This window comes from Acinonyx jubatus, chromosome X (assembly GCF_027475565.1).
Source record: "Acinonyx jubatus isolate Ajub_Pintada_27869175 chromosome X, VMU_Ajub_asm_v1.0, whole genome shotgun sequence".
Taxonomy (NCBI): domain Eukaryota; kingdom Metazoa; phylum Chordata; class Mammalia; order Carnivora; family Felidae; genus Acinonyx; species Acinonyx jubatus.
In genome coordinates this window covers 119,666,307-119,693,188 of record NC_069389.1, presented here as the reverse complement: position 1 = coordinate 119,693,188, position 26,882 = coordinate 119,666,307, and the positions used below count along the sequence as shown (strand labels likewise).

The following is a 26,882-nucleotide window of genomic DNA, read 5'->3' as shown; positions in this document are numbered from 1 at the left end:
GTTGATCTGTGTGTATGTGTGTGTTGTGTGGGGGATGCCTACCTGGAAGCAGGGTCTAGGTAGTGTCTGCCTGGGCCCTCAGACCCCACAACCCCCTGACAAGTCATTACCCCTCTTTCTTCCCAGGTTTCCACAGGTGTCAAATGGGAAACAGCAACAGCTTTTATCTCACAAGTTGGCTCTGAGCATTCGATTGGCTTCCCCAGCATCAGATCTCTCCCAAGGGACCCAAGTCAGGGGGCTCAAGGACAGCCTTGCCTTGGGCTCAGATTAGTGAATACTCCAGTTTCCTATAGTCTGCCTGGAACATGCTGCGGGCAAAGGCAGGGAGAGGCTGCAAGCCTGGGCCCCCTTCGCTGGGTATCCTGGTCCCCGTCTCCCTTCGGCCTGGTCCGCCCAGGACCCAGAGCTGGGTTCATCTCATCAGGATAGTGACAGTTCCTCAGCCATCGACTTCTGTACTTACACGTGTCAGATGAGGCTGAGCAAAGAAACACCAAATTTAATAAAGCCCAGGAACTGAGAGAGCTCTCCAACCCAAATCAATCCTCGATGTGTTTTTAATTAAGTTATAGCCCTTGTGATTAAAGAGTGTGAATTTCATTACTGTGACCATTTATCAAAGAGTGTACCTGCTGAACCTTTCCAATAACCAGGGAAGAAGGCTTTTTATTTTCATCAACACCAAGTACCCCGCTTCTATCTCGACTGACTCATCAGAGAAAATTGTCTCCCCTCCCGAGCTACCACCCACTCAGTACTGACAAAACCATGCCTGCCCCCCACATTTCCCGTCACTAGGCCAAGGCAGGTGAGTGTAAAACCTCTGATTTGGTTCAAGCATCTCTCCCAACCCTCAGCCAGGTGACCCAACTGCCAAAGCTCAGCCCAGGCCTCAGGAGTCAGGTTGCATGGGGGCAGGGGCGGCGGGAGTCTGAGCATTCTCAAACGTTAAGTCTGGCCTTCCTTGAACCATGGTCTGCTTCAAATGTTGGCCTGACCACAGCCCATGGGGCTCCATGAATGAATGAAGACTGAAAGTTAGCAACTGAAAGGCCACTTCAGGGACTGTGCCTCTGCTGGTTTCTACATGTGTGTATATGTGCATGTGTTCTTTATGTTTTCCAAGATTGTTTTATTGAAGTACTATATACAGAAAAGTGCCCAGATCGTGTGTGTACTGGATAAATTTCACAATGCGAACACACTTGTGGAATCAGAACCACATCAAGAGACAGAACATTAGTACTTCCCCCCAAGTCCCCATGATGTCCCTCGTGATCACTAATCCCACCCCCCCGATGGTAACCACTATTCTGAATTCTACCCGCATTTGCTTAATTTTGTACTTTACTTAAAAGGAATAATAAAGAACTTGCTTTTTTTGTGTCTGGTTGTTTTACTCAACATTATGTTTCTGAGATTTGTACCCATTCTGCACCTGATGAATATTTGGGTTTCCAGTTTGGGCAGTATGAACGTTGCTGTTATTACCGTTTGTGTACATGTCACTGGTGAACATATATATATATATATATATATATATATATATGCATTTCAGTTATAATACTTAGCAGTGGAATAGTTGGATCATGCATGTATGTTCAGCTGTAGTAGATATAGCCATATTGCCATACTGTTTTCCAAAGTGGTTATACAATTTACATTCCCATTAGCAGAATATGAGCGGTCTGATTAGTCTACATCTGTAGCCAGGATGACCCTTCAGAATTGTCCCACACTGAGGCCGGGGGACTGAGTCTTGCACCTCATAGCAACCAGTCATCGGAGGCACCCTACTCCTGGGAAAAGGAGGTGACTTCAGGCGAGGTGGCTCTTTACAGCCTAGGGCAATCACCAGGAGGGGGAGCTCATCTAGAGTTGTCAGCTGTCAACACTCTCTGCTTGGGTGCTTCAGTCGTGAAGGGGAATCTGGGTAGCACACTACAGAGTCTATTACAGTAGTGGTATTGCTTAGGAGTTGGAATTTGCATTTTTTTCTGGTGACCCCTGAGGTTGCACATCTTTTGGCCATTTGGATAGCCTCTTTTGTGAAGTGTTTCTTCGGGTCCTTTGCCAAGTTTTCTACTGGGATATCTGTGTTTTGTTACTAGTTTGAGGATTACTTTATATATCCTAGATAGTCCTTTGGATATGTATACTGAACATATATCTCAGAGAACTGTCCAGAATGTACAATATATAAAGAATTCCTACAAATCAATATGAAAAAGACACTTCAATAGAAAAATTGGCAGAGGACCTGAATATATACATTGCAAATATCTTCTCCCTTCTCTGAGAACGGCCTTTTCCCACTCTTAATGTTTGTTTGATAAACCAAAGTTGATAATTTTAATGTAGCCTAATATATTATGTTTTTAATATGATTAGTTCATTTAGTGTCCCGTTTACTACCTTTGCCTACTCTAAAGTCTGAAGATGTTCTCCTTTTTTCCTCTAAAATACATGGTTTTCTACCTTTTACACTTCACCTAGAGTTGGTTTGGGTATGTAACATGAGGGAGGAGTCACACTGTATGTTTCCCATAGGACATTCAACTGACCCATAATAATTTAGTGAAAAGACAATCTTTTTCATAATCAGCTAATGATATATGTGTGGGTCTGTGTCTGGACTCCATTCTGTTCCATTTTCAAATTCACTTTTAACTGTCCTTGCACCAATGTCACATTGTCATATTTATTATAACATTTTTGATATCTAGCTATATAAAAAAAAGTTGTTAAGCCGGCTTGGATTTTTGCTCGAATTGAGTCAAATCTCTGGGTTAATGTGAGGAAAGTTTATGTTATATACGGTATTTGGTCTTCTGGCCCCTTACTAATGACATATCTTTCCTTTCGTTTTGATTTTCTTAATTTCTCTCGATAATGTTTTCTTATTTTCTGTGTAGAAGTTTTGCACATCTTTCATTTATTTCGTGGGTTTATTTTTAAAAATGTAACTGATTCCTACATATTAACTTTGTATCCTGCTACTTTATGAATTCTAATAGTTTATAGATTCCATTGGATTTATTATGTATGCAATCATGTAGCTTGTGAATAATAGATTTATTTATTTTCTGTTTAACTACATTGGACACTTGGTACAATGTGGAATGGAAGTGGGGATAGTGGGCAACTTTTCCTCATTCCCAGGATATGGGTAAAGATTTTAATATTTCACTGCTGATTATGAATGGTTGCCATGGTTTTTGTAGCTTCTTTTTATCTGATTAGAAAGTTCCCTTCTACTCCTAATTTGCTAAGAGATTTTTGTTCATTTGCTTGATTATGGGTGCCTATGAATGTTGTCAAATGCTTTTTTGAATCTATTTATTTAAAAAAAATTAATGTTATATTTTTGAGAGACAGAGAGAGACAGAGCACGAGCAGGGGAGGGACAGAGAGAGAGGGAAACACAGAATCTGAAAGGCTCCAGACTCTGAGCTGTCAGCACAGAGCCCGATGCAGGGCTCAAATTCACGAACTGAACCGTGAGATCATGACCTGAGCCGAAGCTGGATGCTTAACTGACTGAGCCACCCAGGTGCCCCTTTTCTGCATCTATTTAAATAATTGTATGCTTTCCCCCTTTTTTGTTAATATGATTACTCAGATTGATTGATTTTCTAATATTAAACCACCTTTGCATAGCTGGAATTAAACTCAATTGGTTGTTGAATTAAATTATGTTTCCCTAGAAGCAGACACTGAGTCAAGTACAGGAATACAAGGAGGTGATTCCTGAAAACACCAGAAGTGCTCCCTCTTTTTCTTTTTCCCTCTGTTTCTCTGCAAACACACACACACACACACACACACACACACACACACACACGTGAATGGGGCAATAAACATATGAATATATATGCATGGATGTATAATGAATGTAATTTGGGGATAGATACATGTGTATATTTATATGTGTATATTGTTAGGGTCAGGCATAGGCTAGGGTAAAGGTAAGAGTCAAGAACTAAAAATTTTAGCAGTCAAAGGCTTTATTGGGAACAAGGGTCTCGGGCGAGGTTCCATGACTCAGGGAGAGAGAGAGAGAGGAGTCAGGGAAGTCGCGCCCGGGTGTGGTGGGTTGGGGTTTTTAAGCTGCAGCGGTTCAGGGTTTAGGTCCCGTGGGCCTTTTTCGCGTCAGGTTGTGCTGTCACTCGGTGATTGGTTGACCTCCAATTCGTTCCAGCGGGACTCGGGGCTTTTCCTTGGGTTGCGCTGGCAAGATGGCCGTCCCCTCTACTGTGGTTCCAAGGACATCCTAACATATATAAAGCATATTAATATATATTATAGGTGTATATGTATTGGATTTGATTGGCTAATATTTCTTATTTTCTCTTTTCTTGTTTTTTAAATTTTTTTAATGTTTATTTTTTGAGAGAGAGAGAGAGAGAGTGTGAGCAGGGGAGGGGCAGAGAGAGAGAATGAGACACAGAATCTGAAGCAGGCTCCAGGCTCCGATCTGTCAGCACACAGCCCGATACATGACTCAAACTCACAAGTTGTGAGATCATGACCTGAGCTGAAGTCAGATGCTTAACTGACTGAGCCACCCAGGCGTCCCTTTTCTTTTCTTTTTTTTTTTAAGTAGGCTCCATGCCCAACATGGGGCTTGAATTCATGATCTTGTGATTAAGAGTTGCATGCCCTAGAGACTGAGCCACCTGGGCACCCCTGATTGGCTAGTATTTCATTAAGGACTTGTGAGACTATGTTCATGAGAGAAATTGGTCTATAATGTTTCTTTCTTGTAATATCCTTGTCAGGTTTTGGAGTCAAGGTTATAGTGATCTCATCAAAAAAGGAAGTGCTCCTGCTAGGAATTTATCCAAGGGATACAGGAGTACTGATGCATAGGGGCACTTGTACCCCAATGTTTATAGCAGCACTCTCAACAATAGCCAAATTATGGAAAGAGCCTAAATGTCCATCAACTGATGAATGGATAAAGAAATTGTGGTTTATATACACAATGGAATACTACGTGGCAATGAGAAAAAATGAAATATGACCTTTTGTAGCAACGTGGATGGAACTGGAGAGTGTGATGCTAAGTGAAATAAGCCATACAGAGAAAGACAGATACCATATGTTTTCACTCTTATGTGGATCCTGAGAAACTTAACAGAAACCCATGGGGGAGGGGAAGGAAAAAAAAAAAAAAGAGGTTAGAGTGGGAGAGAGCCAAAGCATAAGAGACTGTTAAAAACTGAGAACAAACTGAGGGTTGATGGGGGGTGGGAGGGAGGGGAGGGTGGGTGATGGGTATTGAGGAGGGCACCTTTTGGGATGAGCACTGGGTGTTGTATGGAAACCAATTTAACAATAAATTTCATATATTAAAAAAAAAAGGAAGTGCTACCACCTTTTCTATTCTCTGCAATAGCTTTTGTAAGGTTAGTGTTGTTTTTTTTAATGTAAGGTTAGTGTTTTTTAATGTTTATTTATTTGAGAGAGAGAGAGAGGAGGGGCAGAGAGACAGGGGGGAAGACAGAGGATCCAGAGTAGGCTTCATGCTGACAGTACAGCCCAATGTAGGGCTTGAAACCATGAATCATGAGATCATGACCTGAGCTGAAGTTGAGTACCCATGCTCAACCGACTGAGCCACCCAGCATTCCAGGTTAGTGTTATTTCTTAAATGTTTAGAAGGATTCACATCCATCTGGGCCAGGGGTTTCTTTACAAGATGGTTTTTAAATAATTTTCAACATCAATAATAGATATTGGACTACTCAAATTTTCTGTTTCTTCTTCTGTCAGCTTTGGAAGTTGTATCATTTTTTTTTTTTAAACCTCTAAGCACAAGAGAGCACCTAACTTGAGACATCATGTGAAGTAAATGACCCTTGCAGAGATGCAGGCAGTTTCCCTGGCTGCTTCGGGGATGTAAAAGGTTAAATTCATATATGATAGGAATGAACTTGTCGAGTCAGAGCATAAAATGATCTGGAGGCAAATGCTAATGCATTGACTCTGAAGCATTTGCATGTTATCAACAGCCCTCTGTGATTATGTAAATTGGAAATAAATGATTCACATTCACAGGAGCACATACAGATAATTAGCACAGCACTGAGGAAGCTAGTTGTAGAAGGCAATTGTGACAAATCTACAAAAATAATGATTCTTGGTTAATAGTTAATGCTACATATCAGGAGGAGTAGGGCTATGGCACTGTCCTCTCTGGAGTGTGTTCTCCTTCCTCCCTCAGCCAGTCCTCCCTGCAGTGCTGAGCTCTACCTGACCCACTGCCAGGACTGAGAAATTGAAGACTCCAGGCCAGGATGCCACGGAAGTCTATCGCAAGGCAAGATTCAACAGCTCCCTTCTCAGTTTGCAGATGGGCTGGAAGAGCACCAGTAAGAATGCTCAAATGTCAAGCTTGTTTAAAAGCCAAGGTTTTAACAAATGAGTGCGGGGCTGGGGTTTCATTAACTAACACAGATCAGCAGCAGCACCCAAGTCACAGTCCCTCCCCTCTCACCTTCCAGTAGCAATTCATGGAGAATGCATGTCAATTCCACAGCTCAGTCTAATGTATGGAATAACACAAGGGCACCAGTGCTATTAAGATCAAATGGGGTTTGACTAAAAGGCCCATGGAGCACGGAGACAACACTTTTTAACAATCTGTGCACACAGGTTGCATTGTGGGGACCTGGGAATTGATGCAAGAACAGTGGCAGTTGTGGAAACTCCCTGGGTTTTGGACACACTGAGCACTGTGAGGTACTCTGTGTAGGTGCAGGAGCAACTCAAAGCAGGGAAGGAAGCTGGAGCAGAAATCTCTTGTGGACAGGGCTGGGGAGAGGGCTGATGTATGGGCAATCAGCCTCTTCAAGGCTGTGCAGAATTTAATGATGAGCTCTGGCCAATTGTAATACTTTTCACTGGCCCAGGGAGGGTCTTTTCTGCTGGCCAGAGTCCCCAGTACAAGAGTAATTGACAGGAGGTTTGGAAGCCTAGATCCTGGTTCTGAGAGGCCACTGGCTCATCATGTGGTCTAGGTGAGTTTCTCTGCTTTACCTTAATTCTTCAAGGTGGTGGCCAGGTAAAATCCTTTACCTTGTGGCTAGAGAGCTGAGACTCACTGGAAGTGCAAGTATTTGGTAGGTGGGGCGGGCAGGCCACTGTGGTTCCTTTAGGCCTTTGCCCTAGAGCCAAGTCACTGAAGCTTTTGACAAAAAAAATGCCCTGGAAATCAAAGCCAGATTGAAGTCCTATTTCTGCCAGTAAATCACTGGGTGACCTTGGGCAATTTCCTGCTCCACACAGTGTCCCCAAATGTCCCATGGGAGTGTCCCCCAATTTTGAGGACAGCAGTTCTCAAGCCTTTTGGTTTCAGGGTGCCTTTATGCTCCAACAATTATTGAGGACTTCACAGAACTTTTGGTTATGAAGGCTCTATCTATTGATAGTTTTAGCTTTAGGAATTTAGATTGAGAAAACTTTATTTATTAATTCATTTTAAAATAATGATAATATAACCACTGCATATTAATGTAAATCACTATACTTTCCAACACAAAAATGACCAAAGAGAAGAATGGCATTTTTGCACATTTTTACAAATCTCTTTAAAGTCAGGCGTAATAGAAGATAGCCACATTCTTGTATCTGCTTCTGCATCCAGCCTGCTGTGATATCACAGCTGTCGTCTCTAGAAAAATTCACTGTGTGGTTGTGAGAGAAGGCAAGTTGAAAAGGCAAATGCATCTTGGTTTTACTGTGAAAAGAGTTTTGATCCTGTGGGCTTTCAGGGGTCCCTACCCACATTGTGTGACGTGCCACTCTGAAATCGCCAGAACTATGTTCCGTGTTTGCACCACTGAAGACCATACATATCCCTCCATTCCAGATCAGGTCCTGGACCAGGTGTCCTGGCCCCCCAACAGGGTGTCTACACATTGATCTTTAAGCTTGCTTTGGGAAGGGGCCACTTTCTCACCCCCAAATCCTGAGAGAAGTGAGTCATTTTATTTCCAGAATCCTTACCTGCACTGGGGTCAGGCCACAGACATGACTGTGTCTACCTACCAACTCAGGGTCTGTAACTGGCGCCAAATTGCCTTAGGCTATACAGAGGAAAGAAAAACAAAATAAAAACCAATAGAAACTAGCAAACAAGTATGCAAAAGGTATGTTTAGTTTCCTGTTAGAGAAATGGAATGACTAATTCATACATCAAGATCATTTGGTACGGCACGTGGAGTGGGCTTTCTAAACAGCGGGGCTGCTGTTTAGTGGAAAGCAGTATGCTGTGGAATTGTGCTCAGAAGGACACAAGGACAACAGGCCGCTAATGCAGCCAACACCGCAATGCGGTCTCCTGCATTCAGAGGGACGGTGGAGTACTTCAAGTACTGGACTGCAATCCAAAGACTCAGGTTTGGGCAGGGGGAATTCTGTTGCCAGTTCCATGTCTGTGTGATCTGGGCGAGTGAGCTCCCCCTGGCTCCACCCCCTATCTGTAAAATGGACAGTGTTACTACCCTGTCCCTTCTCAGGGCTTTAGGGCACCCCAGCCACCAAGATGGCTGAAGAAGGCCCTGGGAGATTGTGGCGTGCTCTGAAGATGTCAGAGCCCCTCAGAAAGAGGCCACAGACCAGAACTGGGCAGGGCAGCACCCGTTGTGGAAACCCCCAGCCCGGCTTTCTTGGGGAGTAATGTCCAAATTCTACCCACCAGTCATCCTCCCTGCCCACTCTTCAAGGATCCCGTCTCCATGCTGGCACAATGAAAGGGTGGGAAGGCCAAGTTCAGAAAGTGTCTTTCTGTTCTCAGTTTCTCACAGGCTTAGCTGAAGCACCACCACCCCGCCCCCATCTGCTGGTGGTAGCAGATGTGACTTCCCTGGGTTTGGGTTGAGAGATAATGGTTTCCCTTTAAAAGCTTGCTGGTAATTTCCACATTCTCTGCTAAGCTCTGGGAGGCAGCTGTGGTCATACACCCAGGGGTTTTTTACCAATCTCTCCATTTGGAGCTCTTGCTGTCTTTTGCGTACCTCCTATCAGCTACTGGACAAACTGTGACCTGCCCTCAGGCAGGCTGGCCAGCTGAGGTTGACAGTAGGGCCTGATCCACCAAAGCGACTGTGGACAGCAGCTGGCAGAGGGCCGGGATGGCACTGTGGCTGGTTCCAGAGGCAGCAGAGGGTTGACAAGCACAGACTGCTTTAACTGCTACTCAGAGAACAAAGAGAACTTTACCCTCATGATCCTATTTATATATACGTGCATCTCCGTGGAACCACCACACAGAACAATGGTTGCCTAGGTTCAAAGCCAGAATGGCTGCCACCCACCCAAAGATCTTCTACTGTCCACTGTCACTCGTTGGGACAGAGAGGGAGGAGCCAGTTGGCTTAGGGACAATTTCAACTTGGAGAGCATTAATGAAGACACACCTGGGGAAGGCCACACGTGACTGAACTAAGGGGCCCTCAGCTTCATCGGAAGGGACAAGAACCAGCCTCAGCACTTGTGCTGGTACTCACTTCACAGTATGTAATGTGCCGTGACATCCACCGTCTTCCTGGAAGCAATAGGTCAGCAAACAAGCAAGGTTCAGAGAGGTGAGGTGACTCAGTTGCCCAGAGACCTCTACCTGGTGTGGTAGGCAGAATTCTGGCCTCTCAAAATGTCTGCGTCCTAATCTCTGGAACCTATAAATATGACACAGCGAAAGGGACACTGCAGATGTGATTAAGGATCTCAAGAAGGAGAGGTCATCCCAGACTATCTGCATGGGTCCTAAGTGCCATCACAAGCATCCCTGATCAGAGGAAGGCAGAGGAGGTTTGACATGACAGAAGAGGGAAAGACCACATGATGCTGGAAGCAGAGACCAGAGGGACACACCTTGAAGTTGGAGGAAGGGCCATGAGCCAAGGAGTGCAGGTAGCCAGCAGAAGCTGGAAAGGGCAATGAAACGGATTCTCTCCTCACAGACTACAGGAGCGGCCAGCCCAGCTGACCAAGTGTGGGGTTCCACCCTCCAGAACTATATGAGAGTAAATTTCTGTTGTTGGAAGCCACTGAGTTGGTGGTAGTTCGTTACGGCAGCCACAGGAAACCAAAACAGTTGGCTAGTGACGAAGCTGGCACAGAGGCCGGTGCTCACCATGCAAACAGAGTAAGAGCCTCCCTAGGGCCTGCACAGGTTGGGGCAGGACGATGGAAGGACTTCAGAGAGAGACAGTGGTGGTTCAGGAGCAGGAAGCTGCTGGAAGCCACCAGCTTAAAGTCCCTTGCTTGAGGCTCATCATGTGATTTACCCGATCGCTTCAAGGAAGGGACTAGAAGCATGGAGGCCGTGGCCTGTCCTTGGCCCAAAGGGTTCGGAGAATCAGTTCATCGCTGACTGAGACTGGACTGGTGACTTCTGGATTCTGGTACTGCCTCCTTCACTGAACCCTGGGTGTCCCTGCCAACCCAAGGCAGCTACGGTCTGACTCCAGGCTCCTGTGGCATTGAGGTGTAAGTCCAGTAGGGGAGTTGGGGTCAGCGTTCTCACTCCAGTGGCTGTGGAAATTGGCCATTTACCTCAGAGAGAGAGAACCTTGGCAACTTTTGGAGGCTCTTCCTTCCTTTGTGGCCTAACAGCAGTAGGCAGATCAGGCTGGGTGGGAAGGATTGAGTTCCACGTTCTTCCCTCCCAGTGGTCACAGTAGGTGGCACAGGGAAGTGTCATGGTTGACAGGTGGGTGGCACTTTGTGATGTGAAAATTAAAATAACCAGGAAACGTGGGCATTCCTTCTCTTCTCTCCCCTCTCCAACTCCCCTCCCCTGAGTTTCTCTCTCTATTCTTCTTCCTCTGTTGCCTTTTTTCCTGGTTCACTGTATAGCCTTCAAATTCCTCCAACTCTCTGGTTGACACCTGGATTTCAGAGCTTTTAAAAACGACTTTGAATCTTTAAGGTGTGTGCAAACTGCTCACTTTGAGCAGTGGTCAGGGGTGGGGGTGGGACAAAGAAGAGACCGCTATCCATCACACTACAGTAGCCCCAGCATCTCTACTTTGTGAGTCCCAGACAAGCTTAAGAAATTAATTTTTCTTCCAAAACTCTATTTCTAGTGAGCACTTCCAAGTCATTTTCTTAAGCTCCTACTATATATCCAACTTCAGTCCAGTTAATTTCTGTCAATTTCAAGATTTGCATGTTGGGGATCTACTCTACATTTTACCACGCAGGGGGAAGGGCTTTCTTCCAATGAGCAGTGATTGGAATGGAAATGCCCTGAAGGTGATCCCTGAAACACCTTAGCACTTAGCACACAGACACCTACTGAGCAGGTTTCCGACCACCTGAGTGTTTTGATGGTGCGTGAGTGACTTTTAAGACACCTTTTTTTATGGGGACATGGGTTCCATCCTCCCTTCATGTCTCCAACATCCGTAAACATTACAATTTCTTTCTTTTTTCTTTCTTTTGTTTTGTTGAGAGAGAGAGAGAGACAGAGAGACAGAGAGAGAGAGAGAGCACGCGAGCGGGGTTGGGGGGAGAGGGGCAGAGGGAGGGAAAAAATCCTAAGCAGGCTCTACACTCAGTATGGAGCCTGACACAGGGCTCGATGCCACAACCCTGGGATCATGACCTGAGCTGAAATCAAGAGTCTGACACTCAACCAACTGAGCCACCCAAGTGCCTCAAATATTACAGTTTCTAAAGTACTTTCAGAAATGTATACCTTTTTTTTTGTCCTCCCTCGCCATTATTCTGGGCATATTCCATTTCATAGGTCAAGGGCATCCCCAGGGCCACCCAGCTAGCTCAGGAATGGAGTCTCTGAAATGGTGAAGCTGCAAATGCCCTTGTTGTGTAAATGTGGACCCTAAGGCTCCAAAGAGGAAAGGGGCCCTGAAACTTGCAGGCGGCCCAGCAGGACAGAAATTCCGTCTTGCCTGCCCTACTCCTCCCTCCCCTGCCCCCGCCCCCCTCCTGGGCCCAGGCACTAGGCCACTACGTTTGCCTCCAAAGCCAGGTCCCAGCCTGGGGAGAAGCTGCATCTGTTTTTGAGAAACTGCCAGAGCACAGCAGAAGAAGGGGTGTGTGCGTGTGAGCTAGTACAAGGACCGTGTGCTCTTGCCGACTGGCCCATCTCAGGGCTGGGAGGCTGCCTGGAAGTCAGTACAGATGCACTGGTTTCACACCGGAGCTTTCTGTGGCAGCGTTGTGGGTGAAACACTGTTTAGCAAATGGAATCTTCAAACCCCCCTCCACACCCCCCCACACCCCCCCCATCTAATGCAGCCTCGGGAGAACTTCTTTTATGAAGCAAAGGGTCTTCTTGTCATGCAAATCACCACCCCCTAATTGGACTGCTTTGTAACTCCTGTGCCTTCAATTGCTTAAGGGGACCAAGTCCCTTTATCACCAATAGGACATTTCTGTTTTGTTTCGCACAAAGCTAGGAAGGTGCCAACTTCAACTTGGACCTCACTGCTGCCTCCTCTAGACGGGGAGAAAACCCACTTGCACCCCTGTGGCAGACCTGGTCCCAGCCCGCCACCTCCCCTCCCCTGCCCAGGGCAGGTTTGTGCGGAACACTTAATCTGGAGGCAGGGAGTGCAGGTGGCAGTCCTTACCACCTGGAGCTGGCTCCTAGAGAGTGCCCGCAACCTCCAAGGCTTGCGAAGAATACCAATTGCGTGGTTACTGGGCCCCCTCAGGAGCCCACAAGAGGAAATTAAAAGGCATACACACGCCTGGAATAAAGGACCCTCTTCTTGCAGCTAATCACCGAAATTGGTCACTGGGTTGTCCCCTCCCCCCTCTGGTGAAAGACATGGTCTTTCTCTTGTTCTGTTCCATCACTACGTTCTCAGAAATGTGTGAGGGGGGGTGAGCTTCACACGGGCTCCCCCTCTTAGAGCCCTCCTCCCCCAGCCCTCCCTTTCTCCCCAGTCCAGGCTTCTCTCAGCAGGAGGGGAGTCAGTTTGTCCAGTCTGATGTCGGATGCAGGAGACAGACCAGTCCGGCCCCAAGGCCACACCGGTGGGAGGAATGGCTCCGCATCTCTAAGAATGCCTCCTGCATGGCCCTTTGTGGGTTGCAAAACGCCTCCACTTCCCTCTCCGTGTGTGCTGCACAACCAGATCGGCTGCACCGCTGCCACTTGCCCTCAAAGTGGCCTGAAGTGACAGTCGTGGATGTCAGGGTCTTTAGCCCCAGGACCAGGGTGGGGACCCTCCGTGCTTCAGAGCCTGCTGCCTCCTGCCGGTGTGTGACTCTGGCCCCGGCCCACAGGGCAATGGGAGACTCTCTAAGAGGAGTCTGGGCAGCCCTGGTGCAGGGGAGATGTCCCCTCCCTCAACACCTGCAGAAAAGAAGCAGGAGGAAGACCTCAAGGAAGAGCCTCCCTTTCCCCTGCCAGGCTAGCGATGGGGTCGGGTCACCTGACCTCCAGGGCTGCCTTCCCCACGAGTTCTGGAGAGTTGATATGAGCTGTGGTCTTCCCTCCTGTCGTGGCTGTGGGCACTTCGCTCTGAGTGTCCTGTGGGAGGCACGGACTGCGATCTTGGGGTTGATGGAGAATCCTAATATTCATACTATAGTGTGTTGAATGGTGCCCCCAAAAGATATGTCTACCTGGAACCTGTGAATGTGACCTTATTTGAAAAAGTGTCTTTGTAGATATAATGAAATTAAGGATCTCCAGATGAGATATTCTGGATTATCCAGGTGGATCCTAAATCCAATGACGACAGGGTTTATAAGAGAGGGAAGGAGATTTGAACCACACAGGGAAGGAGGTGATGGTAAAGCTGGAGGCAGAGATTGGAGTGGTGCAGCCCCAAGCCAAGGAATGTCAGGGGCCACCAGAAGTGGAGAGGTGACAGAAGATTCTCCCTTGGAGCCTTCACACAAAGCAGAGCACTGTGGACATCTCGATTTCTCCTCTGACCTCCAGAATTGGAAGAGAATACATGCAACCATACATACATTTCTGCATGAATAAATACATTTCTATCCTCTTAAGTCACTCACTTGGTGGCCATTTGTAATGGCAGCCATAGGAAGCCAGCACACACACTCTAGCAACAGTACCACAGAGAGGCAGGAGGAAGGAGGAGGAGGGAGACAGAAGAACTGAGAGGAAACTACCACCAGCCCCGAAGCTAACACTTCCAAGCATCTGTCCAGGACAGAGCAGGCCCTTCCCTTGGCCCTGGTGCGCAGGGACGGCTGAGGGGGTGGGGGGAGGGTTGCGGGGAGACTGGCTGGGAGCCCAGGCAGTGGCTCTGCCGGCGGGCCGGCCTTACTTGGCGGAGCAGCACAGGTGGGGGTCACTTGATGGACTGCCCATGAGTTCAGGAGAGAGAAGACTAGTTTCTGAGCTGGAGGCGATGGCCCCAGAGATGGCCCTTCAGGGAGGCTGCATGGCCAGCCTCACCCACCACCTCTGAGCCTCCCCAGTTCCTTCCCCAACACCGCAGAGCTGCTCCCACAGGAAAGCAGGAGCCTCGGCACACTCAGCGCCCTGGTACATCCAGCCCTGTGGTTATCCTACCTGGCACCATTTTTTTCTCTCTCCTGGGGTGCATGTGTCAGTAACTGCCCAGAAACCTGGGCTCCCCCAGATCCCTTCTCTCCACAGCCACTCAACAAGCAATCTCGTCGACTCACTTGCTAAGTATTTCTCTTCCTCTGCTGGCTTCCCTGCCATGTGTCAGCTGCTACTGCGGTCCAGGTCTTGGACCCCTCCCAGGGAGGGATGCGGCTGCTCCTTTCCCCTGTCACTCCTTTGCACACAACCATTTCTCCTGTTGTGAGTCCCATGGGACAGAAAAACATCGCTAGGCAGCCAGAGTAGCACTATGCGGCTAGCTCTTGGCTATGAAAGGAGCTGGGACGTAGGGCCACAGACATGGGAGGGGGTGGAAGTGTCGTCTGTGCAGAGTGGCTGGTGTGCCTGAGGCCTCTGGCAGGTGGGAGGTGGGCTGCAGAGGGAATTTTCAGAGCCCGTGCTTTCTCACTCGTTAATGCTGTCACACTCGGCACTATACAGGGATAACTTCAACGTGGTTTTGCTGCCTTATTTCTTCCTGAAAAAAAAAAAACACATCAAATTATTTGCATCTTTTCAATGACACCATCTTAAAATTGAGGACACACAGTATTTTGGCGGTTCAGAAACTTGACTTTGGTTTTGCATGCTGTTCTGCATGGGCTTGGTGGTGTTCATGTCTGTTCTGTCCATTTGGAACAGCTGATTATCTTAGCTGGCAATAGCCAAATACACCCATTTTTTAAAAAAGTCTGTCTTATTGAAATCCTTGCAAGAAAAGTGACTTTTTATTGCAACTGCAGAATTCTCTAGCCCTTAGCTCTTTGCTGTGTTTTTATAATATAATGCTTGAGAGTGGGAGATTGTTTAGAGCTCTGCAGGCACATCAGAGCACAGCATGGGGCCCCAACATTATAGCCTTGATCTCCTTCCATCATTATCATTTGCATGGCTAGCGCCTCATAAGCCCAAGCCCTGAACTCCTTGAGGGCATAGTTTCTGTCCTTTTCAGTGCTGCAACCTCAATCACTAGCACTTAGTATGTCTGGCACCCATGAAAATTTTCTAAGTGAATGAACAGCTCATTGGAAACTGAGGCTCCAAGCAGGTCACAAGCAAGTACAAGGCAGAGCTGGGATGTGACCCCAGGGCTGATGTCAGGGTTCATGCTCTGTCCCCTCCCTGCACCATAGTGATGGCAGAATGGAGTTCTTAGGCTGATGCTCCCATGAAAGCAGGTGTGAGGAGGCTGAGGGCCAAGAAGAAGCTGGGGACAAAACCAGCAAGTCCCTGAGTGGGTAGGACACAAGGGGGCGGCTGAGGATGGCTACCAGGGGCTGTGTATCCTGAGGAGGGCCAAGTCAAAAAGGTTCTGGGCATAGACTCCAGGGGTGCGGCTGAGTTGGGGTTTGGGTATGATGTTTAGCCATGGCCTTGGGGGGCCTTACATTTCAGCAGCCAGAGGAGCTGAGAGGTTTGGCTTTGGTTGAAAGAAGGAGGAACCAGGAAAGGGGGCTCAGGGGACATCTGCACTCAGGTGTCAACAGAATGAATGTCAAATCCCTGTGCCAAGACAACTGTGCCAAGACAAGGGCGGGTATGCCTGGGAGATGGTGGACCAGGGGCATCCGGCAGAAAAGGGGCAGCAAGAGAGGCCAGGGCAGGAGTGAGTCTCTTTGGATGCCATCTATTATACCAGATGACACTGCACCCCTTCCATCTCAGCTGGTTTTCCTAGCTTTCCACCCCTCTGGGAATTGGGTAGCTTCCTTGCCAACCAAGCAATGGAAGAAGCAATAAGATGCACACATCCCCCTCAAATTCTTTCTGCAAAAACCCACTACGTTTCTTACCATGTACCAGGTGTCGGGGACTGGAAGGCAAGTTCAACTCTATCCCACAGGGGGAGAAAAAGACTCCTAGTTAGGAGAATTGGCCACCCTGATATGGACCCTTGGACCCTCAGGAAGGGACTAGAGAGAGTTATTCTCAGTTCTGCAGGACTGGGAAGGCTTCTAGGAAGTGGTGGGGTTTGAGCTGAACTTGGAAAGGTAGAAAGAAGGTGAGCAGGTGTGGAAAATATCCTAGGCAAGGAAGGCGTGAGCAGAGGCCTGGGGACAGAGGAGCCCAGGATATCCTGGGGAGAAGAAACGGGACAGGTATGGGACATGGATGTTCATGAGGGTGGGTGGGGGAGTGGGGAGAGGGTGGCTAGTAGGCTGTGTCCACCCGATGTTGAGGGCCAGACTCAACATCTGAGCAGCTCAGAGAGCATCCCACAGGCACTGGGGAGGCATCAAAGGCTTGTAAGGGCAGGAGCCAAGCCAGCCTTTAGAAAAACACTTCTGGTGGCTGAATGGATAAACAGATAGAGATAGAGATAGAGATAGAGATAGAGATAGATAGAGACAGAGATAGATAGATAGATAGATAGTGGTTGGGAGACAGACATAACCAACTCAGAGGAAATGCAGATTCCAGTATGTAACACACTAGAAGAAGTCAGGTGACTCATGTAGCAGGAAGGTCTGATCAAACACCACAGACAGCAGTAGCAGCAAGCTGTGGGGAGCACCGGAAATGGCCCCCAACATTGGGGTGTGTGCTTCCCAAGACCCCTATGTTCATACTGTTGTGGGTTGAATGGTGGCCTCTGAAAGATATGTCCACCGGGAATCTATGAATGTGACCTTATCTGGGAAAAGGATCTTTGCAGAGGTAATCAAGTTAATCGAGATGAGCTCATCTTAGATTATCTGGGTGGGCTCTAAATCCAACAATAAGTGTGCTAAGATGAGGAGCAATACAGAACCTAGGGATATGGCCATGAGCCAAGGTGCCCCCAGAAGCTGGAGCAAGTGCAGAAGGACCCTCTCAGAGCCTTCAGAGGGAGCACAAACCTGCCGACTCCTGGACTTCAGCCCAGTGATACTGACTTTCTCAAAGACCATGTGTACGTGGTTCCTGTCTGCCTCCCCTAGTAGAGTGTGCACACACAGAAGGCAGGGGCTGTGTCTTTTTCATTGTTTTGGGCCCAGCATCAAACACAGGGCTGGCACGTAGTGGGTTTTCAGTAAATGTTGGCTGAGTGAATGAATGGGGGCATTATTGGCAGGAGTTCATGGACCCATGTGTATACCAAGCATTGTCTGTCTATAGACAGATTTGCCTTGCATATTTATGTGGCTATTTGTCTTTTTGTGTTTCTTGATCGGTGGATGATAAAGTATCACTAGCTGTTATGTGAAGTCTGCAAAACGTTTTAATACTGGAGTAGAGGTAGGAATGGCAGACGAGGATATGAAGCCCAGCCCTGTGATTCTTCCTTCCCATCATGGCCTTTTCCTAAGCCAAACTGGAAGGGTACCAGGGCATGGCCATCAAGCCCAGCACAGCTTCTAATCGACCTGGCTCCCGACCAGCCCCTCTCAGCCAAAGGCGGCGCACCAGGCAGGCAGTGGTGGCACTGGCAGCCCTGCCAGCAGGGGCCAGAGAGAAGCCCTGCCAGTCAGGAAATGTCCAAGGAGTCTCCAGTCCCATCTGGCCACTTCCTCACCTTCAGTCTCCTGGTGACGAGGCTGGTTGAGAATCTGTTGGCTGGGAAGAGTCTAGTCAAATCAACCGGTTCACACGCGCTTCTCCCGTGGCCCGCTAGAGGCACCTTTGCACTCAGTTCATGGCAATAATTTGTAATTTGGTTGTCAATTCCTCCTTGCAGGTATTGGTTCCAGGAGGGATTCTGAAGACAGGCTTTTGAGGGCTGCTATGTGTCTTACAGCAACTCCCCCAACCCCCCCCCCCCACCCCGCCACCACCGGGGCCAACGTGCTGGCTAAAGAGAAATGGTTTAGACAACTTGCTTTAAATAATCTGGCAAGTGAATCTCCTTTCTTTATTCATTAGGGATATTTGCACCTAAATAGCCTCTTTGTGTCCTGAGATTTGGGTCCCCAGCCAAAGCCGGCAATGGGACTGACAGGGCCAGGGCTCAGGAGGGAGGGGGGACGCTTCTACAAAGCCCAGAGATGTGCCTGAACCCCAGAGCCTTCCTCTGCCTCCAGCACCCTCTCTAACTAACCTCACAGTCGCCTCCAAGAGTTTTAAGCTCTAGGCTGAGATCCGGGGGGAGTTTCCTCTGGCCACCGAGGCCAAAAGCCAAGGATATGGAGTCGGGTAGCTCTCGGATCACCTCCTGGCTTCTTGACTGGCCAGCAGAGGGGCCGCAGACAAGCCCTGTCGTGGCTCAGTGGTCTGCAGAGGCCCGGACGCTAAGAAGAAAGGCAGCAAAAGCTCTACCGGGGAAAAGGCAGGCTTACAGCAGGCGGGCGCTGGTTTTACTGTGCCTGTGGCTTGTGGCCTGTGGCCCCTGGGCCCTCATCCAACTGTGCTGGGGCCCAAGAGGACTCTCTCAAGCAAACGCTTTCTGAAATGAAGGCCGAAGGAAGAAGAAACATGCCCCTCCTATGCACTGTGTTAACTGAACTTCTTTCGTGGAACATCATTTTCCTAGGGCCTGCAAAACTCCTTTAACATACCTTTGATTGGAATTTTATTCATTTTCTTGTTTCACAGCCTTCCTCTCTCACCCATGTGTTTGCTGATTTATCTGATAAGAAAACAAAAGGAGAGAAAGTTTCTCTACAGATTAGTTACATTTTCATTCAGTTTGTTTTATGAGCAGGAAAAGTTTAAATATAAAGCCTCCAGATTACCTGTATTAATGAGATGTTTTACGTGAAAAAACACACAAGAAAAGAAGTTGCAGAGTCTAATATAAAACTCATCAGGCTTTGATTTTCTGCCACCAAGCTATTCAAAAAAAATAATTAAGACGCGAACAGTAAACTGAGTCGATGCGTAAATTAGAGCTATCGAAGGCAAATGTTTGCTTTTAGATTATGACGTATGTAGATTTAGCCATAAACTATCGGCTTGACATGTTAATTGAGCTCCAACCTGAGCTGTACTCAGGCGCCCTTGGATGGGCCAGGGCGGAGGCGCAGGGGAGCCCAGGCAGGGGTGGCAGGGGCGGCTTCCTTCCCTCCAGTAGCTCTGAAGGCCAAGACCGAGCAGGCGGAACGCCTGGGGCCCGGAACGCACAATGCAAGGCAAAGGAGACCATTAGAACTGCCAGACTCCACAGAAAACGCCCTGCCAGGAATTGAAATGCACATTGCTGGGTGCCATTAGCAAGGCAAAGAGATCTCCTGGGAGGGGGTGCTGGATTTGGGTTGCTTTTCTCCTGTTAAGTTCTGAGATGCTTGCAAGCTAGTCTTGCTCCAGGAAGAACTCAGTTATGTCTACACATGTCCTTAAACTGTCTCCCATTAGTAAGCTGCAGAGACAGCAGCCAGTGCTACCCAAAATAACAAGCAGGCCCTGGCAAATTGTTAAAATGCTTATTGATAAGCATCCCAAAACATCGCCATTATAGCAGACCAAACACAGGGGCCTCTGAGACACAAACAGCTCTCAGTGGAAAAGCCTTAATGTTAGGAAGTTTCCCAGTCGGCTTCAAGAAGCCAGGGTCAGACACTTGCCAGGAGCCCTGAGCCTGAGCTCAGGCAGGAGCGCAGGAGTCCGGTATCCAATTGGCCAACCCCTGCTGACCTCCCCCAGGCTGACCCCTTGGTGGCCTCACTCCCACCTGTCAGCCCCTCTGGGATCCCAGTGGCAGGATCAGGGCGGATTCAGCTGGAATGGCCCTCCCTCAAAGAGAGGCTCATCTAGCTCCACTTTCCACAGGGATCCCATGGGGCCCTTGGCCTGGCAGCTGCGCAGAAGCTGGACCTGGGTGCTCGGCACCTGCTCAGAGGCGGGGTGCAGTGCCGACCACAGACACCTTCAGGGATGGGGCAGGGGGAGAGGGGGCTAGTTCTAGGCCTGTGAATGCCACCTTCTTGCATAGAGGGAAGGAACCCTGGCTCTAGCCTTGTTCACTCGACTCTCCCAGTGGCCTCTAGCACTTTCTGCAAGGGAGGTTGGTGTCCCCATTTTCCCAGCTGTGAAACCTTTACATGATTGCTGTGACATTTTTCATGGGCTTGTACTGTCCTTTGCTTATACTGATCCCCAGCACGCACAACCCCTCCAAACTGAGGGTGTGCAGGCATGGGGACACCCACCACCCCTGGCAGCTACTATAAGGGCATCTCAGGGCCACACTTTGCACAGTCTCCCACTCCAGCAGTCTCAGCGAGGTCTGTGACCACTGATTACTTCTTACTTTCAAGGCTGGAAACACACCAACTCTTTTTATCCACAGATGCATGGCTGTCCCTGGAGGGTTAAAATATAAATAGCAGTTTCCAAGCGCACTAATAAATAGATGAAGCTAGTCAAACAATCTTTCAGCTGGCCTCGCAGCCCTTCAGTGGACCCTCTGCCCACCTGCCTTGCTAATGTGCTCACCAGTTTCTCTGGGCATGCTCCCATTCTGCCGAGGCCAGACAGAGCCTGGTGAAGTGGGCTAAAAATAAAATGAACAAGAGGCAGAAAACAAGCAAAGGACACTGCCCAGAGACCAACCCTCAGCCCCAGAAGCCCACACTGGGTAGACTAGAGGGGCCTTGGACTGGCATTGCCCTGGTGGAGGGGGGGAGGACAAGCTAGGGATGAAGCTCTTTATCAGCCCCACAGTGGAAGGGGCACCCTGTCCCTGGAGCGGTACTGGGACTGAAGGGGTGGAGACAGATGGGCCCAAGGCTGGCTTGGCCTCCCATCCCTGTGCATCAATAAGGCGGCCAGGGCTGACCCAGGGTGGCCCAGGGGGCCCTCGCATGCCTGAAACCTGGAGTCCTGAGCCGGCCAGTCTCTGAGAGCCTGTGGGAGGGACAGGCAGGGCCTGTCAGGTCAGCCAGGTCCCCAGCCCAAGCTGCTGACAGGTGGGGGAGGCCAGGCCCACAGGGGGCAGGGCCTGTAGCCAAGGTGACAGGCAAGTCAGGGCCAGCCCAGGGTCTCTGTGTCCTTGGCCAGAGCTCTCTTCAGGGTCTCTCCAGGCACCCACGGTCTCCAGAGAGAGGACCTAGAAGTCCCATCCAAGACCACCAGGAGCAATGGGTCCGAGGCTGGGGAAAATCTGGGAGATTTCCTCCTCAGGGATTCAGTTGGCTTGGTGTAGTGATCCCACTCACCTGCTGAAGGTGGCATCTGTCCAGCACATGGGCCCCGAGAACACAGAGCACGTCTCAGAATTAGCCACCCTGGTCCCAGGTTGGCCCTGGTGCCGACTGGTGGCGCTTTTCCAATGGGTGCCCAGGAAAACCATGGGTGCCCTCCTTCCTCCCCTCTTTCCGTGGCCCCTTTTTCTCTCCCTCACCTCTCCCTTCCTTCCCAGGCTGTCAGAGGAACCCAGGCACGGGGCCTCAGCCCCGGGTCCCCTTCACCTCCTACCTGAATGTCTGTCTGTCCCCGACAGCCCTTGAAGAGCGGGCTGCTCCCCCCAAGTGGGAGGGCACTGCCATTTGCAGGCCGGTGGCTTCCCCAGCCTCCCCTGGTGCTGGGCCTCTCAGCAAAGGACAGCAGGCCACTCGTTGAGCTGCAGGCAGGTCCCTGCCTGGCGGAGGTGCACCCAGGGCTTCCGGGGTAACCAGTGGCTCTAGTGGCAGAACCCTGCCTGTCAGCACAGAGATGGCCCATGTCCCCAGTGTGGCAGGAATGCACAGAGGAGACAGACGCAGGCTGCAGTCTGGGGGCCCCCCTCCCCACCAAGCCCTGAGCTGGTCCTCCTCAGAGAGCCAACTGGGCGGGTGCTAAGGGGCAGAGGACTAGCCTTGGAGAGTGAGACTTCCATGGGGCCAGCCTGAGGGTGCAGGCATGAGGGCAGGAAGAGGCTGGCCGGGCAAGGGGCTGTGGGCCCCACTCGCGGTGGGTGGCTGGGCCCCAGAGGACCTCACCCCTGGGACAGCGCAGGGGCCTGAAGCCCCAGACTTGGGGTTCCAGGGCTCCAGAGGGGTTTGGGTGAGCCAGAAACAATGTGGAGGACCTGGTGACCAAGGTGACAGAGGAGGTTGAGGGTGTGTGAGGGGCCATCGTCCCTGGGGCTCCCGGGCCCTCCCTCTCCCTTCAGTGCCAAAGATGTATGTCCAAGCATCTGCTAGACACGTTCACCTGGATATTCCTTAAGCTCCTCCAGTGGACTATGACCAAACCTGAACTTCATCACCACCCCTCCCCACATATATGGATACCACTGAGGAGATGCCCGCAGGGAGTCCCCCAGGCTCTGGAGCCCAGATCTGTCTTCCTAATTCCTTCCCTGGCTCCTCCCCCAGGCTCATGCATGGGCTCCTCAGTCTTAGGTTCCACAGCTGGATCTTTTGCCTCTCCCCTTGGATCTCACCTCTGGCTTCCCACCTAGCAATTGTGCCACAGCTACCAGGTTCCAAGGCTGAACCCCTCTTGGGGCTTGGCCTCCCACCTCCCTTCCCCACCCACTCTCATCATATCCCCCTGCACTGGTGGGAAGCTGCTTACGTTCACCCTTAAAAACTGAGTGGCTTCGCTGAGCCTCCTTAGGGTTGGTGTTTGGCTTGGACCATGCTACACTCACACTTTTTAGAGAGTGAAACTCAGTCAAACCGCAGAAATAAGAGATAAGAGCTTGTCTGAGGTGTGTATTTACTTTGTTTTTCGTGACTGGTTCTGGTGATTTTCTAGTAACCAGCTGTTTCACTGGTCATAGCCCTTTACCCTAAGCTGGTTCCTCCATGCAGACACAGTCTGTGTGTCAGGAAGGGTGCGAGGTGCTGCTGGCCTCTCATGAGCCTTAGTGGCATGGGCCCAGAAAGGACAGCCCAGCCACCTGTGGGATCGACTTCCATGAAAACAGAGACTTGTTTATGACAAGGGTGGCCCTGTAGTCCATTGGACCACAGCCCCACCTTTCTTGTTTGGTTTCTGGGAAGATGAGTTTGGAAAAGTCTTGGCCTTTGATTTCTTCTTGGACTACGGGACCCATCCACTTCACAATGTAAAAAGAAAAGTTTGGGAAACCAACCTCCAGACCCTTGCCTGTGAAAAGGCCGCTGTTCTGCATTCCTATAAGAGTTGCTGACATCTAGAAGCAAACAAGTCTGCTGAGAGACAATTAGGCTGACGCAGGCCCTCTGGATTTCCATTCCATTCCTTTTTAACTGCCTCAGTGCCAGCTGAACTGCCAGCCCTGGGAGGTGAAATTGAACCCAAGGATTTCCCCAGCTATCTGGAATGAAGTTTCCAAGGCTTTAATTAGAGTCCCAGAATGTCAAGCCTGCAGGGGCCCTTGGGATCAGCTGGCCTGTCCCCATCACAGAAGTGACAGCCAGACTAGGAGGCCCAGCTTGGGGCCCACCCCTGCCTCCTTCCCTGCCAGGGCTTTTGCTGTTTCACCTTCTGCTACTGGTTTTTCCTCTGTGTTAGTCTTTTCATGCAGACACAGCAGGTGCCCAATAGGTACTCCGGAAGGGGAATCAGAGCTCCTCTGCAATTTCCCAGGGTGTGCTTGGATCCACTAGGTGTTCAGCCTTCTCAGTAAGTGGATGGCAGATTTCTTTCTTTAGACCCCGACACGGCCAGGAGAACAAGCAGCACTTGGCTTTGAATGCTCCTGGTGATCTGCTCTCAATCTTATTTGGCAACATTCTCCTGATGTCCTGCATTCCTGTATTTGAGACAACTCTGTTCCCTGAACATGCCAGGCGATCTCCCACCCCCAGGCTATGGCTCCCGCTGCTCCCTCAGACCGAGATGTCATTCAGTTCTAGGTATCCACCAACACCCTTCTCTCTTACAAGGTCTATGCCCAGGATTCCCTTTTCTGTGAAGCATTTCCAAAGAGTTCTACCTCATTTCTCCCTTCTCCCCCCACAACTTACTCATTTATTCAATATTTTAATGGGCACACACTGTGTGGCAGGCAGTGTTCTAGGCACAGGGGCTACAGCAGTGAAGAAGACCAATAAAAGCCTCTGCTCTCACGGAGCTGACCTTCTAGTGGAGAAGAGAGGCAATAAACGAAAGAAGTAAATGATGTAGTATTTTAGAGGTGGAATTAACTTCTCCTTCTGCACTCCCTGGCTCTTCCTATCTCCACATTACCCTTATTTCCTTCTGCCCTGTGGTGTAGTTCCCTTGTCTATTCTTCTGTCTCTCACTAGGAGTGAGCTCCTTGATACGAGGGGCCATGGCCTGATACACTCTGCAGCCCTCTTGGCATCAGGCATACAGCAAACACTCAAGAAATGCTTGTGAAATGAGTGAGTGGATGAGTGAGTGAGTGAGTGAGTGGATGAATGAATGAGTGTGTGTGTGTGTGTGTGTGTGTGTGTGAGTAAATGAAGGAGTGACCGAATGGATGATTGAATTGGTGAATGAGTGACTGAATGAGTGGATGAATGAACAAGTGAATGAGTGAGTGAATGGGTGAGTGGATGAGTGATTGTGTGGGTGGACGAATGGATAAGTCAGTAAAGGAGTGAATGAATGACAGGGATGAGTATCTAGGTTAGGATACTTGTATTGTTCTGGCTTTTCTGAAACAAGACTTCTGCACTTGAAAGCTGGATGGCTTGGGCATAGGGTTTCTCAGGCCCAGAAGCCAGCATTGGCTCTCATGCCAGGGAACAAAGGAGAGTTGGCTACAGAAACTCAAGATGACAACTTTGTGGCCTGTGCTACATTTTAGCTTTATTGGACGATGGACTCTGACTGTCTTTCAGGGGAAGACATTTCCAGGGGTCTAGCCTTACTGACTCGGCCCCTCATGCCCAGGACATGCTCTCACAGCACTTTTGGCTTCCTGGCAAGCATCAACAGTATTCGGAATGAGAGGCTCTTAGGGGCACCTGGGTGGCTCACTCAGTTAAGCATCCAACTCTTGCTTTCAGCTCAGGTTGTGATCTCACAGTTCATGGGATTGAGCCCTGGCTTGGGTCCCATGCTGACAGGGAAGGGCCTGCTTGGGATCCTCTCTTTCCCTCTCTGTCTGTCCCTCCCCTGCTCATGTGTACTCTCTCTCAAAATAAATAAATACACATTAAAAAAAAAGAATGAAAAGCTTTTATATTTTCATATAGAAAAAGGAAAAGTAAACACCCACAACACATTCTTTGTTAAATATGTGCTGGAATTAGCTAGTTATTATGTTGCCAAATCCTTTGTAATTATTTGCCAAAGATTTTCATATCATTGCTAACCAAGTGAATATTATCTTAAATCTTCATTTTATTTGATGTTTAAGGGATTAAGGGAATGATTTTATGACCTAAAATGTGAATGGTGTCTTTCTAAAAATCCAACTGGTGGTGTAATTGAGTTGTGAACACTATTGTAGTCGTCTTACAATTGATACAATCTGCTGTGGGACTTGATTTTCTCAAGAGACTTGATTTATCTGCTCTTTATACACATCCAGTCTCTGTAAATATGCTTTTGGCTTTTCAGTAATACTATTAGAGGAAGGTTGCTATGCATTTAAACAGACCAGGCCAATAGAAAAAATATTTCAAGCATTTACAAAGTATTCAGTATACCTTTTATTTATTTTTTAAAAGATTTTATTTTAAAGTAAGCTCTACCCCTAATGTGGGGCTCGAACTCACAACCCTGAGATCAAGAGTCACACGCTCCACTGACTGAGCCAGCCAGGCGCCCCTCAATATTAGATATATTTCATGGTGTTCCATGAATTAGCTTAAGTTAGTTTTTCCTTTAGTTTTGGTCACTATTTTTGTTGCTGCTGGGTTTTTTGTTTGTTTGTTTATTTATTCTTTGGGAGAGAGAGTGCAAGTGGAGGAGGGACAGAGAGCAAGGCAGACACAGAACCTGAAGCAGGCTCCAGGCTCTGAGCTGTCAGTACAGAGCCTGATGTGGGGCTCAAACTCACAAATCATGAGATCATGACCTGAGCTGAAGTTGGACACTTAACCAACTGACCCACCCAGGCGCCCCACATTGCTGCTGTTGTTTTAATCTGGGTGACTTTTGCCATTGGAAAGGTAGTTGCTTACTTAGCAAATTGTGTGTTTTAGGACGTCCTTATGATACAACTTGGTTCAGACTGCAAAGTGAATCCATTCAACACTGCCTAGGGGGTCTGAATATGGCTCAAAGTCCCCCTTCAACCCCAAAGCCCAAAGCCACAGGTCGCGTGTTAGTGCTCAACAGCCTGGCTTGGGGGTTTTGTGCGCAGTCAGGACCACTCCAGCTCTCTCTGGAATACCAACTGAACTTTCAGGACTGCGTAGCAGAAAAACACACTCCCCCAACTACTTTATGGGTCTCTTTCATCAAACCAGAATCATCTCTCAGTTTCGGGGCTAGAAAGCTTAGCATCATCTTTCAGTCTCCAACTCCCTTCTTCTTCCCCTGA

At 48.9% G+C, this 26,882-nt stretch overlaps 1 long non-coding RNA gene across 17 annotated transcripts in view; it reads right to left on the bottom strand.

Moving 5' to 3' along the window:
- Positions 1-3,992: 3,992 nt before the first annotated feature.
- Positions 3,993-26,882, bottom strand: part of LOC106985752 (uncharacterized) — a 277,059-nt gene continuing 254,169 nt past the window's right edge. For all 17 annotated transcript variants that reach the window (XR_008289887.1, XR_008289888.1, XR_003418186.2 and 14 more), the window contains 3 exons: positions 19,069-19,139; positions 14,653-15,071; positions 3,993-4,276 (listed from right to left, as the gene is read on the bottom strand). This is a non-coding gene — a long non-coding RNA (uncharacterized LOC106985752). The remainder of the gene's footprint in view (positions 4,277-14,652; positions 15,072-19,068; positions 19,140-26,882) is intronic.